We start from the raw sequence: 15,020 nt of genomic DNA, 5'->3' as shown, positions 1-15,020 counted from the left end.
TCTCCACCTTAGGGGTCTTAACCACTAAATATACTAGGTACATATGTCATTTATAGAAACGTAATATTTATATTTAATATATACAGTTTCTTTTTTTTAAGATTTTATTTATTTATCCATGAGAAACACGGAGAGAGAGGCAGAGACACAGGCAGAGGGAGAAGGGAGCCCGATGCGGGACTCCATCCCGGGACCCCAGGGTCACGCCCCTGGCCAAAGGCGGATGTTCCACCACTGAGCCACCCAGGGGCCCCAATATATATATATTTTTTCTTGTAGTTTGTAATCTTATCTCTTGAAGGAAGCTAAGAAGACAAATCCCAATAATGAATGCATTGCTGTTACTTTGCTTTTTCTCTGTTCCTGGGCACACATACCGGGAGCTTTCCCATAAATTTTCCTACATTAGCACCCAGCAAGCAAATGCATCTTCAAGGAGCCCTAGTACAGCATCTGGACATTTGACCCTTTTAATAGCCTCATGTATTGAATGAAAGGGAGATATATTTTTTGATGTAAAAGCAACACTAGTTAATATCATTTATATATAAATTAAACATTAATTTTATCATTATGTAAAGAAGTTCCCAGAAATTTAAGTTAGCTGTGTATTGCTTGAAATATTTATTTAACAATTAGACTCATTTTCATGCAGGGATTTTGCCAAATAAAGCATCGGTGCAGGTACTCCATTCTTTCTGCTGTTTTTCGTTATGTAGAAATTGCTTATGTGGTACAGACCTGTTACCTTAAAAATCCCGGAATTCACATTCAGAGTTCATCAAACGCTCACTGTACGATTTCTGACCCAGTGAGAGGAGGCTAAGTAGATAGGTATCGAAAACGATCTGGAAAGGAACTCAGCATTTTTATAGAATAAGCTTTTTAAATGCTAGTACTTTTCCTTCTGTAAATCCTTAAAAGCTACCATGGAGTTCTTCCTCTCAACTCCTCTCGGTAATCCTGGAGACAACTTATTTTTCAATATTTGAAGTCATTTCTGTAAGTGGTATAAAAGCTTGATGTATATTTTTATTTTTAGGCTTTCCTGTACTCGGATATTTATATTTTCAAAAATGGTAAGAAATGCATCTCCTCCTGAGATAAAATATGACTCCTACCTGAAGTACATAATGCCAGTGGAAATTAAGCATTTCTATTCCACATTTAGAGAAGAGTGGGCAGGTCCCTTCTCAGCTACAGTAAGTGTTATCTGAATTTCCCTGTATTCCACTCAAATGAAAATGATCATTTTCTACCAGAAATAAATAAATAAATAAACAAGGATGTGGACGAATCTTACAAGCAGTTCTAGCAAGTTCTCTTCTTGGTCTGCCAGTTTCCCTGGTCTCTGAGAGGCTCTGCAGGGCAGGGGTATAAGGACCCACCTCAGGCAATGCACTATGTCCCTGGGCCCAGGTCGTCCCCCGAGGGCTTGACACCACCTGCTGTAGGACTCAAGGCCTGTCAAGGTGCCTGGCCAGGTAACAGCGACTTTATTTCCCCCTTCTGAGTATTCGGACTTCAGAGGGAGGACTGTATGGCCTGGTAGTGCCATTCAGAGTTGGAAGCTGTAATTCCATCTCGCAATACTCCCTAGGGTATGTTGCTTTGAACCCTGTTTCCACGGGACCCTAAGGAGGACCCTAGGGTTTTCTTGAACAAAGAAAATCACCCAAGACACCAGCATGACAAAAGCTCTGGGAAAGTTTCCCTCTCCTCCCACCAACCTTTGAACCCTTGATGCAGACTTTTAAAAATGCATTTGATCCCTGAACTCCTTTCTTGACAACCCTTGATGAATATACTTCCGATATCCATTCTCATTCCCTGGGCATCCCGGCTATTGAGGGGGTCAGTGGGGGAAGAAGCCCAGGCTCCTGTGCCCCTCCCACCACCTCACTCCCCACCACCAGCCTGGGGCCTGCACTCAGGACCCCACCCAGAGTCTTCCAAAGCTTCCCAGGGGAATATTCCATGGAACCTCACTCTTCTGTTCCTCAAAGTCAGGATGTCCATAAAACTCATTTCCCAGCCCAGGACACGTTTTAGAGGGAAGGGGAGTGGGGTGATGTTCATGACATTAGAGCAGGGAAAATGGTCCCATTCAAGACAACCTACAAGTGTGGTCACCTCATTGAAGGTAGTTCAAGACATCAATATATTTATTTTCAAGGCATAGCATCTAAATATTCCTAACCACATCAGTCCCTAAATTAAAATATATATATATATATATATATATATATATATATATATATATGCATTCTCTGAGAATAAAATCAGAAATACCAAAAAACCCTAAAGCTATTCCAGTTGACGGATCAGCCCACATTTTCATTAGAAACGTGAATACTGTGCATGACACCATGAATAAGGAATAAGGCTTTGTTCAGCAGAGGTATAACATTGGGGTTTAGTAATCTGTCCCTTATTGTGTGTCTAAATTGGAATGCCTGGATAATAATTTAGCCTAAGCCACCAGGAAGAGATGGTGACTTATATAAATCATACACCACTGAGTATATAGCTCACTAAACAAATACCAACAGAAAGAATAATGTTTGCCTAATGGTGGTGAAATGTCAGACAAAACGTAGACTCAGCAAAGCAATCACCATCAGCCTCCACAGGATAATTCCATAAAACACCACATTCAAGGGCATGGGCATCTCCACTGTCTTCCATCTCCCGAGGGGAAGGAGGTGTTTGTCCTCCGTTGGAAGGAAGCAGTTCTGTTGTTCTATTTCTAGATTAGGGTTTGGTGGGGAAGAGTGAAAAAGATGGACTCAAAGAAAGAGGATGAGGATGGAAGGAAGGAATAGAACCATGGAGGGGAAGGAAAAAGACAGATTTTTGTTTAATTGAAACTGATTTCTTTTGGTTGGAGATCATCACTACCCACTAGGATAAAGAAATCACTTTCTGCCCCGCTCACTGCTCTTTGCACAGCGTGTACTCTGGTATCGAGGGAAGAAGGAAGAAAAGGAGGAAGCAACGTTCAAAGATTGAAATGCATTAGACCACATGTGGTGTCTCAAATACTCACCAGCGATACTACCGTAGTATTTTCTGAGTATAGTTTCATTCAGTTCAGTTCTTATTACTACATTAAAAAAAAACAGATTAAAAGATGGGAAGTCTACTATCTGTTTTCTGTTACTGTCAACTATACCCTGGATTTGTTGAAGACCAATATGAAGGCAGGTGTTCTTCTTCGTAGTCATCATCTCTGTTTTGAATGGCATTTCTTGCAACAATACTGCTAGGTTCCATCAGTAGTTCATGTACACTGAGAATCTGAAAATTTATTAGAATTGCTTATAGCTATTATGCGAGGCATAATTATTTTTTTGTCATTTGGGCCACTTAATTTTTGTCGTCTGCTTGTAGGTACAGTGGGAGATATTTTCTGAGCAGTGACCTTGAGATTTCAACAAGGAGATATAATGTCTAACTATGACTGTCATATGAATCTGAGTTTGAATATCTTATGGGTGAATAACGAAAATATTTTTTAAAGTAAACTGAAATATTTATTGAGTATGACATTGTGCCTGTTGTAGGTAAGAATAAAGTGAAAGAGTGTTCCCTTTCCTCAAGGATCTTGGAGTCCATATACGCCAGATGTGGAAAGCTGTGAAACAACATAAAACATTTCAATAAATATGCAGAATGATTAAATGGTAAATGATAGTGGGGCATACACGTTCTGAGTCTGTAGCTTGGAGCTAGGAGGACAGAGTTAATCTAGAAATTACCTCTGGATATTATGGAAAGCCTACTATCTATCAAAAATATAACTGAGGTAAGAAAACAGGTTTGGAATATACAAACAGACTTTTAAGTGTCCAATGGTTTCACAGTTTGTAGTTTGACAGAGGACTATTTGGTCCCCGTGAGAATTCTACTTTTCATTGGAAATTAGTTTCTCATTCTGTTTTTTTCACCCAGCTTCTTACTCAGGAAACTGATCAGAAAATGGTACCATGAGTATCCCTGTCTATAAGGACAGGTGCATTTAACATCTTAGTTAATAATTTGGTTTCCTGAGGTTATATTTTGGTCTTATGGGGTTGGTGGATGTGAGTTCATAAAGAAGAAAATAACTTTTGATGCGCTTGGAAGATGCATTCTGGGTTTGTGAAGCTAAAGGCCAGATCCAGATAATGGTAAATTAAAGAATGCGTAGAGTTAGAATGCTTTTGGCGATTCACTTGGGAGGCAATGTCTGAAGTGTGGTGACCAGACTTCCTAACTTCCAGAGTTACTTTGTAGACAACCCCGCCTGCCCGCATCTGCTTCCCAACCGTGGGTCGTGCTCAAACTTCTGAGAAAGCAAAACCTAGCACTACTCCCTTGTCATCTTTTTTTTTTTTTTTTCAAAATTTAAAACTTTTATTCTTTGTAAAACATGCTTAAGAGAATGAAAGATAAGCACATACTGGAAGAACATATTCACAAATCATGTATCTGATAAAAAGATTAATATCCAGAATATATAAGAATTCTCAAAACTTAACAGTAAGGAAACAATCTAGTAAATACATAGGCAAAGATTTGAACAGACATTTTTCAAAAGAAGTCATATGGATAGAAATGTAGCACATTTATCCAGCCCTCGTCATCTTATTAAATAATTACTTCACTCCCCTAAAAGGACCCTGTTTTTTTTCAGAATTTCTCACTTTACCCTGAAAATGGAGAATCAGTTAATTGACGGGGTTGAAACTCTTTGTCATCAGATTATTTTATTATTTTATTAAAATCGTAAGGAGTCCACCTTCAGTCCACCAAACTGATGATGTTTGGCCTAACTCTTGAAGATGGCAGCTAAGGAAAAGTTTATTTGTTTTGTTTGTTCATTTTCCTTTAGCAAATATTTCCAAAGAAAGACACCTGTGCTTGAGCTAGAGAAGCAAGTATGAGCACTTGTAAGTCAGCATTCTCTAAATTATGTGTGTATGTTACATGGCTTTTGTATATATTCTACATTTCATTAAAATATTTTTTTAACAAAAGCAGCTGATTTGTTTTTCTTGAACACAGCACTATTTTTCAAGCCATGCGTGCAAACATTACCACAGTCCCAGTAGGGAAGTGCTATTTGTAGTACCTGCAGTGCCTGGGGCTTCAAAGCACTAGATTGATATATTTATTAAACTCAGTAACAGACATCTTTTGATGTAAGATGAAAGATGTTAGCTTGCATCATGATAAATGTGCAATTCTCAAAATATTTGTAAACAAGAAAATGTCAGGGCTCCTACATGGCAGTAGAGGTGAAAGAATCCACACTATATTTGGGATCGGCGTTGTGGGTGGCCATCCAGTCACTGATCTTGCTCCAGGGTCACTAAAGGAAAAGTGGTCATTGCGGTCAGCATAATGCCCTGCATGGGGGGCACATGTGGTAGCAGTGTGGCTAAAAATGGGATCTCTGGAACTAGGCTACAGGCTACAGAGCTCTGCTCCAGGATCCCATAACCACCGAGAGTCCTCATTTATTGAACTGTGGAATGGTGATAATGATGAGATTCTGCTTCTAAAGTCATTAACCTAGAGCCTGGCACGGAATAAGGACCCAGTAAATGCTAATTAGGCCATTAGGAATTGTTTGTTGAAACACGACTGGCTCTACAGTATATTTTATGGAGAGCAGCTGAGTCATATTAAACACAAATGGTGATTTTAGAAGCAAATTCCTATGCAAAATGCCACTCCACTGTACAAGGTTAAAACACACAAATTGTCAGAATATTACATTGACTATCAGATACTGTTTGGAACACCCAAGGGCATGGAAGGGCAGAGAGGGGGAAAGTGGCATAAGCTTGCACTGAGAAACATTTGGGCTGGACTTAAGGACGGGTAGGATTTGGATTAGCAGAAGAGAGACTCTCCGGGAGAAAGCAGAATGATTGATGAAAGGTACAGTTTTTCTGCCATCAGATATGTGGCTCTGGAGAGGTACAAACTGGAAAGGGCTAGTCCAAATCAAGTGTTGGAGGGATTCATTCCAGTCCTGCGAGCAAGGGGAAGGGCAGGAACATCCCCACGGCCCAGCGGGTTTCCTCTCTCAGAGCTCCCAAAGCTTGGAATATTTCATAGATCAGATGGCAGTTTATGTCAAGAGTGGAGTAACACCTGCTGGCTTGTATTCCCTCGAGACTGAGAGCCCAAGTTCGTGGTCCTCAGTTTAAACTTCTAGCATCATCTCTGAAAGTAAATTTGTGATAAGATTCTTCGTAATATCGTAACTTCACTAGAATTCAGCGAGGTCACTTCTAGCAGCAAACGGAAGTTAGGCATAGGGACAGGAGTCAGAGACACAAGGACATCATTGCATAAAATGACCCAGAAACCAGCTGGAACCCCAAATCTCTTATGTGGTAGCTCCACTGGGTTCAAATTCCAGGCCTCTAGCCTGTAAAAATCTAGTGACGGACTTATTATTTGTTTTCCCAGAATTTCTACAGAGTAATGCTTGCATGGTTACAGACCCCAGAATATTAGAGTCCTCTTGAAATTTCACTTGCTTGCTTAATCTTTCAGTTGAGCATTATTTTCTAGTGTGTGGAGCATCTCTGTGAGAGGAGGCCATGAAGCTGAAAGAGCAAGTGGTACAAGTAGATTTTAGCACCGAGAGGTGCAGCAAAGAAGAGCTCATCAACTCTAGTGCATCGTAATAACTAATCATTCAAATGTTTTCAAGAATGAAGTCGACTGTATGTTCGGCATTTTCTAGGTGCTACAGGGTGGAGGAGTCATTTTTAATGTGTACCTTGGACTTTGTTTAGAACACAAAGACTCTCCCATGACCAGCTTAGGTAAGGCTTACGTGGACATGCGTGCTTCCTGACTTTCTGAATGCAGCACTTTCCTTCTTTTATGCTTGCAAACATTTTCCTTATATTGCTCTGGAATATAACTATTGTTATAGTTGTGTCTGTTCCTTTTGTTATCGTTTTAGGTTTAACCACGGAGAAAGAGATTTTAAGGACTTACACCTTTCTACAAGTGCACAACTGGCTGTGACTAATTTAATTAAGCTAAATCAAAACTGAATTTCACTTTTATGGAGAAGTGAGGGTAAGTCAATGGAGTCTTCCCTGAGTGTGATGTATAGACGTTGTAGGAAATCTAATTTAGGTTCACTGTCAACCCGATCACAGGCAGAGCTGTTGGCGAACCACCATCCTTCCAGGGCACATCCCATGTCTCACTGGAGCAGGCTGTAGGGACTCAGATTGAACAGCACTGAAACATGTAATCATACGATCACACCATCATAAACCTGAACATTATGTTACCTTGAGCTTCAGGAAAAAAGACCTACGCATTGTTGTAATACTTACCATATAACTTTAAAAACAAACATTCAGGAATCCCTGTAGCGAAAATGATACAGCAATTTTCACTGTTTAAAATTTACTGCAATCTAAAAATAAAATATCTTGAAATCTCCTCTTATTTCTCTCTCCCCAAAACATGGTTTGTTATAGCTATTTGTTGAACAGAATGCCTAGCATTGTCAACCTTATCCAGATGAATATCTCAGCTAGTAATTTTGACTCTTCAAAGTAATCAAAACCTGGAATGCCAAACAGGTAAGGTTCCCATAACAGTCATTAGGGCTGTAAGGTGGTGTGCTAGAGTGTTTGAACACCACAGTAATAGCACCCTCTTACTTATTGTGCTCTTCAATGGTCACCTAGGCTTTCCTGATTGCAGTCCTTCCCACCCACTCTTACCTAATTTGTCTTTCACTCTTACCTCTAAAGATCAGATTATGCTTCTCTCCTACACATTCACTCTCTCCTGGGATTCTCCAGAAGTGAAAGAGTAAGTGATTGGCATGTGTGAACCTCTACAGCCTCATTTCCTTCCAGCATGCTTACTCTCTAGCATGCAATTCATCTCTAAATTTACATGTCCTTTCTTATCATCATGTCCCTGTGCTTACAATGAAAATTCTCCTGGTGTTTTCAAGACTTGTTGGGTTTTAAGATGTCCCTCAAGATCCTGCTAAACTGCAACTTCCACTGGGCAACCATATCTGGCATCTCTTGATACATGGTTGGCTCTTCCTCTGAGTGCCTACAGTTTTGGGCAGTGTGGAGGTGAGAACATGCTGCATGTAATCATCTATTTACATGTATGTTTTTCTCCCAAGATGGTAACATCTTTAATGTTAGAAACAATAGTATATTGATTGATTTGTGTTTATCCTGAAGATTAGGGCTGCTCAGAAGATGGCAAGGGGACAAATCAATTTATTTCTGTAAACTTTGTATACCACAGAAGACTGAAATAATTAGCCCGAAGATTGTATGTGGTAGTATGGATCAATTCTTCATGGAATGAAATATGAAAATTAGGCTGCAAAGCACTGGGTTGAACACAGGTTTCTCCCCATTCTCTAGGGAGTTGGAGGAGGTTATCGGCCTCAAAACTCCTTCTTTAGATCATCCGATAGCTTACAAATGAGCATTTCCTAAACTTTTGTTGGGATATTCTCCAAACTAAACTTTGGACACAAATTATTTGAAGATCCTTAGAATTAAAAAAAAGACAACAGCAAAACTTCTTCTTATAGGACTTTTGTTTTTCCATAACTCTGACCATAAGTCTGAAATAAAGAGGGAAAACTTTTACATGTGGCCTTGATTATGTTGAGGTACATTCCTTCTGAAAGCTTTTCTTCAAAATCAGGAATAAGAAAAGGAGGCCGTTCTTCATTCTTTTTTTTTTTTTTTTTAAATTCAACATAATACCAGAAGTTCTGGCCAAAGAAATTAGGCAAGGAAAAAAATAAGGAAATCCAAATTGTAAAGGAAGCAATAATAAGATATCTGCTTGCAGATAACATGCTCTTACATATATAAAACACTAAAGACTCTGTGAAAAAAAACCTGTTAGAATTAAAAAGAAATTCAGTTAAGTTGCAGGGAACCAAATCAATATATAAAACCATGTTGTGTTTCTATACACTAAGAATGAACTATCCAAAAAGAAAATTAAGAAAACAATTCCATTAACTATAGGATCAATAAGAATAAAGTACTTAGGAATACACTTAACAAAGGAAATGAAAGATTTGTACATTGAAAACTATAATAAGTTGATGAAAGAAACTAAAGAAGCTACAAATTAATGGAAAGATATCTTACGTCCATGGACTAGAAAATTTAATATTGTTAAAATGTCCATACATTCAAATTGATCTACAGATTCCATGTTACTCCATCAAAATTCCAAAGATATTTTTTGTAGAAATAGAAAAAAAATCCTAACTTATATGGAAAAACAAAACAAAACAAACCTATAGCACCTAACCTATAGCATCTGAGTAATCATGAGAGAGGACCACCCTGAAGGAAGGCATTACATTTCCTGATTTCAAAGTGTATTACAAAATATAGTAATTAAAACAGTGTGATACAGACATATGAATCAATGAAACAGAATAGAGATCCAAAAATAAACCCACATTTACAGATAACTGATCATTGACAAAGGCATCAATGGGAAAGGGCAGAAGGAGGATTCAACAAATGGTGTTGGCAAAACTGGACACTCACAAAACAAAAGGATGAAATTGGACTTCTATCTAACGCTATAGAGAGAAATCAACTCATAATGTATTAAAGATCTGAAGGTAAGAAAAGCACAGAAAACATAAGAAAACATAGACCAGTGAGACTATATTAAACCATATTAAACTAAAATCTTCTATGCAGCAAAGAAAACAACCAATAGAGTGAAAAGGCAATCAATATAATGAAAGAGCATATTTGCAAACCATATATCTGAGAAGGAATTAATTTCCAAAACATGTAAGCAATCCCTACAACTCAATACCAAAAAAGACAAATCTATTAAAAAATGTGCAAAGGACTTGAATAGTCATTTATCCAAAGAAGACACATAAGTTGCCAATAAGTAGAAAAAAAAGAGCTCAATATCACTCACCATCAGGGAAATGCAAATGCAAACCACAGTGAGATATCACCTCACACCTGCTAGACTGGCTGTATTAAAAACACAAGGGGTAAGTGTCAGCAAGAACGTGGAGAAATTGGAACCCTTCTGCACTGTTGGTGGAATGTAAATTTGTGCAGTCGCTATGGAAAACAGTGTGGAGAATCCTCAAAGCATTAAAAATAGAACTACCATGTGATCAGGGCACCTGGGTGGCTCAGTCAGTTAAGTGTCTATCTTCAGGTCGAGTCATGATCCCAGGGTCTTGGGATGGAGCCCCACATCGGGGTCCCTGCTCCATGGGGAGCCGGCTTCTCCCTCTGCCCTCTGCTTGCCTCTCCCCCTGCTTATGCTTTTTTTTTTTCTCTCTCTCTGTCAGATAAATAAATAAAATATTTTTTAAAAGAATTACCACGTGATCTAGCAATCTTATTTCTGGGTACAGACCCCCCAAATTTAAATCAGAATCTTAAAAGAGATATCTGCGCTCCCATGTTTATTGCAACATTATTTAATTTTTTTTATTTATATGATAGTCACACAGAGAGAGAGAGAGAGAGAGGCAGAGACATAGGCAGAGGGAGAAGCAGGCTCCGTGCACCGGGAGCCTGACCTGGGATTCGATCCCGGGTCTCCAGGATCGCGCCACGGGCCAAAGGCAGGTGCTAAACCGCTGCGCCACCCAGGGATCCCTTATTGCAACATTATTAAGAATAGCCAAAGTATGGAAACAACTCGTATGTCCATCAACAGATGAATGAATAGAGCAAAGGTGGTATATACAGACCACAGAAAATAATCTAGTCTTAAAAAAAGGAAGAAACTCTATCATTTGCAACAAAATGAATGAACCTTGACAACATTATGCTGAGGGAAATAATGCAGTTGCAGAAGGACAAATATTACATGACTCCATTTCCATGAAGAATCTAATAGAGTCAAACTCATAGAAGCAGAGAGAAGAGTGGTGGTTACCAGGGGCTGGAGGAGAGGGATAAAAGAAGTTATTGTCTAGGGACATCTGGGTTGAGTGTCTGCCTTCGGCCCAGGGTGTGATCCCAGGGTCTTGAGATAAAATCTTTAAAAAATATATTTTATTTATTTATTCATTAGAGACAGAGAGAGAGAGAGAGAGAGACAGAGACACAGGCAGAGGGAGACGCAGACTCCCTGCAGGGAGCCTGATGCTGGACTCGATCCCGGGATTCTAGGATCATGCCCTGGGCCAAAGGCGGGGCTAAACCGCTGAGCCACCTGGGAACCCAAATAAAATCTTTGAAAAAAAAAAAGACATTGTTTAATGAAAATAAAGTTATACTTACACAAGATGAGTGAGCTGTAGATTTCTGCTGTTCGACATAGGGCCTATAGCAACAGCATGGGCGTGTGCACTTAAAAACTTGTTAAGAGTTTTAACCCAGCGGATCTCAGGCTGGGTTCAGAGCAAAGAGACTCGGGAAATCTTTGGCTGGTGATGGATATGCTTTTCCCTCTTTGTGGTGATGGTGTCCCGGGTGTATGTTTGCCCCTCATCAACATGGATACATTAAACATGTACGACTTTTCTGAGGGATGAATGGACGTGTTGGATCACTAGATGGTACCCTTGAAACTAATAAAGAAATATGCACAACTCTTGGTATATCTCCATCCATGTGGGGAAAAAAAGAAAACGTCAAAGAAAAATCAAGAAGGAAAGAGAATGTAATGAGTCTGTGACTAAACCAGGGCAAAGAGAATAAAAGAGGATTCGGTCTTCCACAAAAAGGGATGGCACAGCGGGAGAAGTGGGGCTGGCAGGGGCAGAGTCAGGTCTACACCTCCGGCAGCCCCGGACCGGCCTCTGTGTCTACATGAGCAGCAGAGACGCCAGGGTCGCTGGAGTTGTGCAAGAGGAGCCCAAGACTGGACAGGTACGTGGCTTCACAGCGGGAGCTCAGAGCAATGCCTGGAGCACGCCTGACCTGAAGGCAAATCCCAGGGGTGAGCAGGGTGAGAGGGGTGCATGCACGCTGGGCAGTGACTTCTGTGGCCTCCTGGTCTGTGGCCCAGAGCGGGGCAGGAAGCTGTGTCCGGAGGCCACTGCGGAACACGATTTCTTGTCCACAGCGCATTCAGCAGTCAAGGCAACGGTCGCTCTGGATCCCAGATGAGCCCCCAGATGTTGTGCCCGAGATTACATATCCGAGAAACCACCGAGGAGCCGACACCGATGCAAACACACAAGGATTTATTTACAAGCTCAAGCTTGGGTCCAAGTGTACCCGACACAGCAGAGCAGGGACTTGGACCCCGAGGTGGGTTTTAGCTGAGTTTTAAGGGCTGGTCTAGGGGGACCTCCAGAAGGGGGGGGGGTTTCTCAAGTTCTGTTTACATCCTGATATGGGGCTTTCAAGGGCATTGGGCTCTGTTCTCATCCTAATATGGGGCTTCCTGCCACTGGCTGGGGCTCTGTTCTCATTCTAATAGGGGCTTCCAGCCCTTAGCTTGGGCTCTGTTTTTATTCTAATATGGGGCTTTCTAGGATGTTAAGCGGTAAGCTGTTTCTTTTCCTGTAACTGAAGTAAGGTAAAGTTCAGCTCTTATTCACTGGGGCCTGGGATGGCTGCACTTGTGCTAATGCTGAACCTAAAGTGGAATGGCCTTAATTTTCTCGGCCTCCCCATTTCCCCCTCTCAGAGGAACCTAAGGAAGGACCCAATCATGGGTCCAGGTTGCTCTCAGAGTGAGCCAAGAGGAATGATTAAGGCAGCACATACCCGCCCCCCACCCTTTGTTGTAAGAAGACTAAGTCTAATCCCCTTCTATTTTGAAGGACAACCTCAGACTAGGGAGTCCTGGAGGTGGGAAGTAAGTGAGAATGTGCAGTCTTAGCTTTAGGGGATTGTCCTTGTCCGGTTGGCTTTTTCATTCTGGAACAAAGTTCTTGAGGACGGCGTGTGGGTCAGCGGGCCGGACGTGGGTGTAGTGGACCCAGGGAGTAATCCCGTGGACCTTGAGAGGGGAGGGAGTGGTCAGGATCACGATGTAAGGCAAGGGTCGCTCTGGATCCACACTCGCGCGGTAGGAGGTCAGTGGGCGAATCTGAAGTGTGGAGCGGCCGTGGCCTGTCGGCCAGAGGACGGCAGGACCCGGAGCACCGCCAGTCGGTAGTCGGTCTTCAGCGTTCACCAGCCCGTCTGCAGGGCTCACTTCTGGCCGGGCCGCTGCGCAGTGCACACGATGACCTTGAGAATGACAGTCTCTCCGCAGAACCCCAGGTGACCTGTTTTAAAGAGATGGAAACCTTCCTAATGGGCTGCCCTTTAAACCCCAGAATATCCGCAAAGTCCTTTGCTTTAGAGCGAGTCTCATTTAAGCAATTGTTTCTCATTAACACCCATTTCTTCTTAGTATAAATATGGATGAGGAAGGAGACGTTTCTGGGTTCCAGCTCTATGTCACGGGGCGGGACAAGCGAACAGGGACGCTGAAGAGAAGGATGCTCGCGGTTTATCTCAAGAGGAGCAGCCCCCCCCCCCAACTTATCACAGGCCTCGGAGAGCCCGTCGGGGGCCTTCGCTGCAAACCAGCTCACAGCCACTCCCAGAGGGGCTTGCCCAGTGAGCAGTGAAATGACGGCAGGCTTCAGCAGCGGGGGCTGAAATCCTGGCCTCACAGACACTTGAAAACATGAACAGGAAAAAAAAAATCCCAAGAAATTAAAGAAAAGCAAGGAAATAGGTTTTGAGAATTTTGCAGTACATGGTCAATACTCAAGCAATTCTTTCTTTCTTTCTTTCTTTCTTTCTTTCTTTCTTTCTTTCTTTCTTTCTTTCTTTCTTCTTTCTTTCTTTCTTCTTCTTTCTTTCTTTCTTTCTTTCTTTCTTTCTTTCTTTCTTTCTTTCTTTCTTTCTTTCTTCTTTTCTTTCTTTCTTTTTCTTTCTCATCATCTAGCCTAATTACTAGAACAAGTAGAAGGAGGGGAAATTGGTTGAATGGAAATCTAAACAAATGCAAGGTTTTCAAAAACCTCACTGAAGCAGCAGTAATGGATCAGCTGACTCGACTTCAGGGAGGGGCTATTTGACAAAACCCCTGCGGTTTTTCTGCAATCACAGGCGTGGGGCTGGGGTTGGGGCAAGTGGCTGGGTGACCAATCTTCACCTCCAGGGGCAATATCTACTACACCCACGCTCTGCCTGGGTCTACTGACAACCAAGGCAAGCCTTCCCAGGTGCACAATGGTGTGCCTCCCCGGGGCCCCAGCTGGGAACACATTCTCAACAATGTCGTTCTCTCGTAGCCAGGCTCCTTGCACATAAACAAGCAAAAAAAAAAAAAAAAAATCAAGTGCAAAATCCAACTGGCAAAGCAGAGCTATCCGACCATGGTGGAAAGATATTGGAGCCAAACGGACCCCGTCTGGCTGGTATTTAGAAAGAGGGTGCTGACTTTGCCTGAAATTTAGGCCGATTCTCTAGTGGCGAAACTTACCCAGGGAAAATTGAGATATTAGTGAAATCTTAGGTCTGAAGCACAGAAATGCACTCATGTTGACAAATCGCGTTGGAGGCTGATGACTTATTCGGGAGCAGTTGGGAGGGGCTGCAGACCTCCGCATCAGCTCCTACCTCCCCGCGATCCCGCACGCTCCACGGTGTCCCAAACGTGCCGGGAGCTGTTCCAAGTGGGGAGAGGTACCAGTGTTACTTAATACCAGCCAAGCCCTGGGAGGGAGGACCCCTTACTTCAAACTACTTACAAATGAAACAAGGGAGACTCAGTTAAAAACTTTCTCAAGGTCATCCTGCAGTAACCAATGTAACCCGGCTTCAAGCTTAGCTGTTTCCAGATGCCAGTCTTTTAACAGTTATGAAGTATTGCTTGACTAGAAACTGCATTTCACACCTTCGGACTTGGTGTCCTGTCATGTGACTAAAATAGTATGTCTCCTGCCCCGACAGAGGTTACTAGGGCTTAAGGACATGTACATCGATCTGTCATCTATCTATCATCTACCTATCTACCCACCTTAGTTATCTATCTATCCATCC

This window comes from Canis lupus, chromosome 2 (genome assembly GCF_003254725.2).
Source record: "Canis lupus dingo isolate Sandy chromosome 2, ASM325472v2, whole genome shotgun sequence".
Lineage (NCBI taxonomy): Eukaryota > Metazoa > Chordata > Mammalia > Carnivora > Canidae > Canis > Canis lupus.
Note: the sequence above shows the minus strand (reverse complement) of the source record.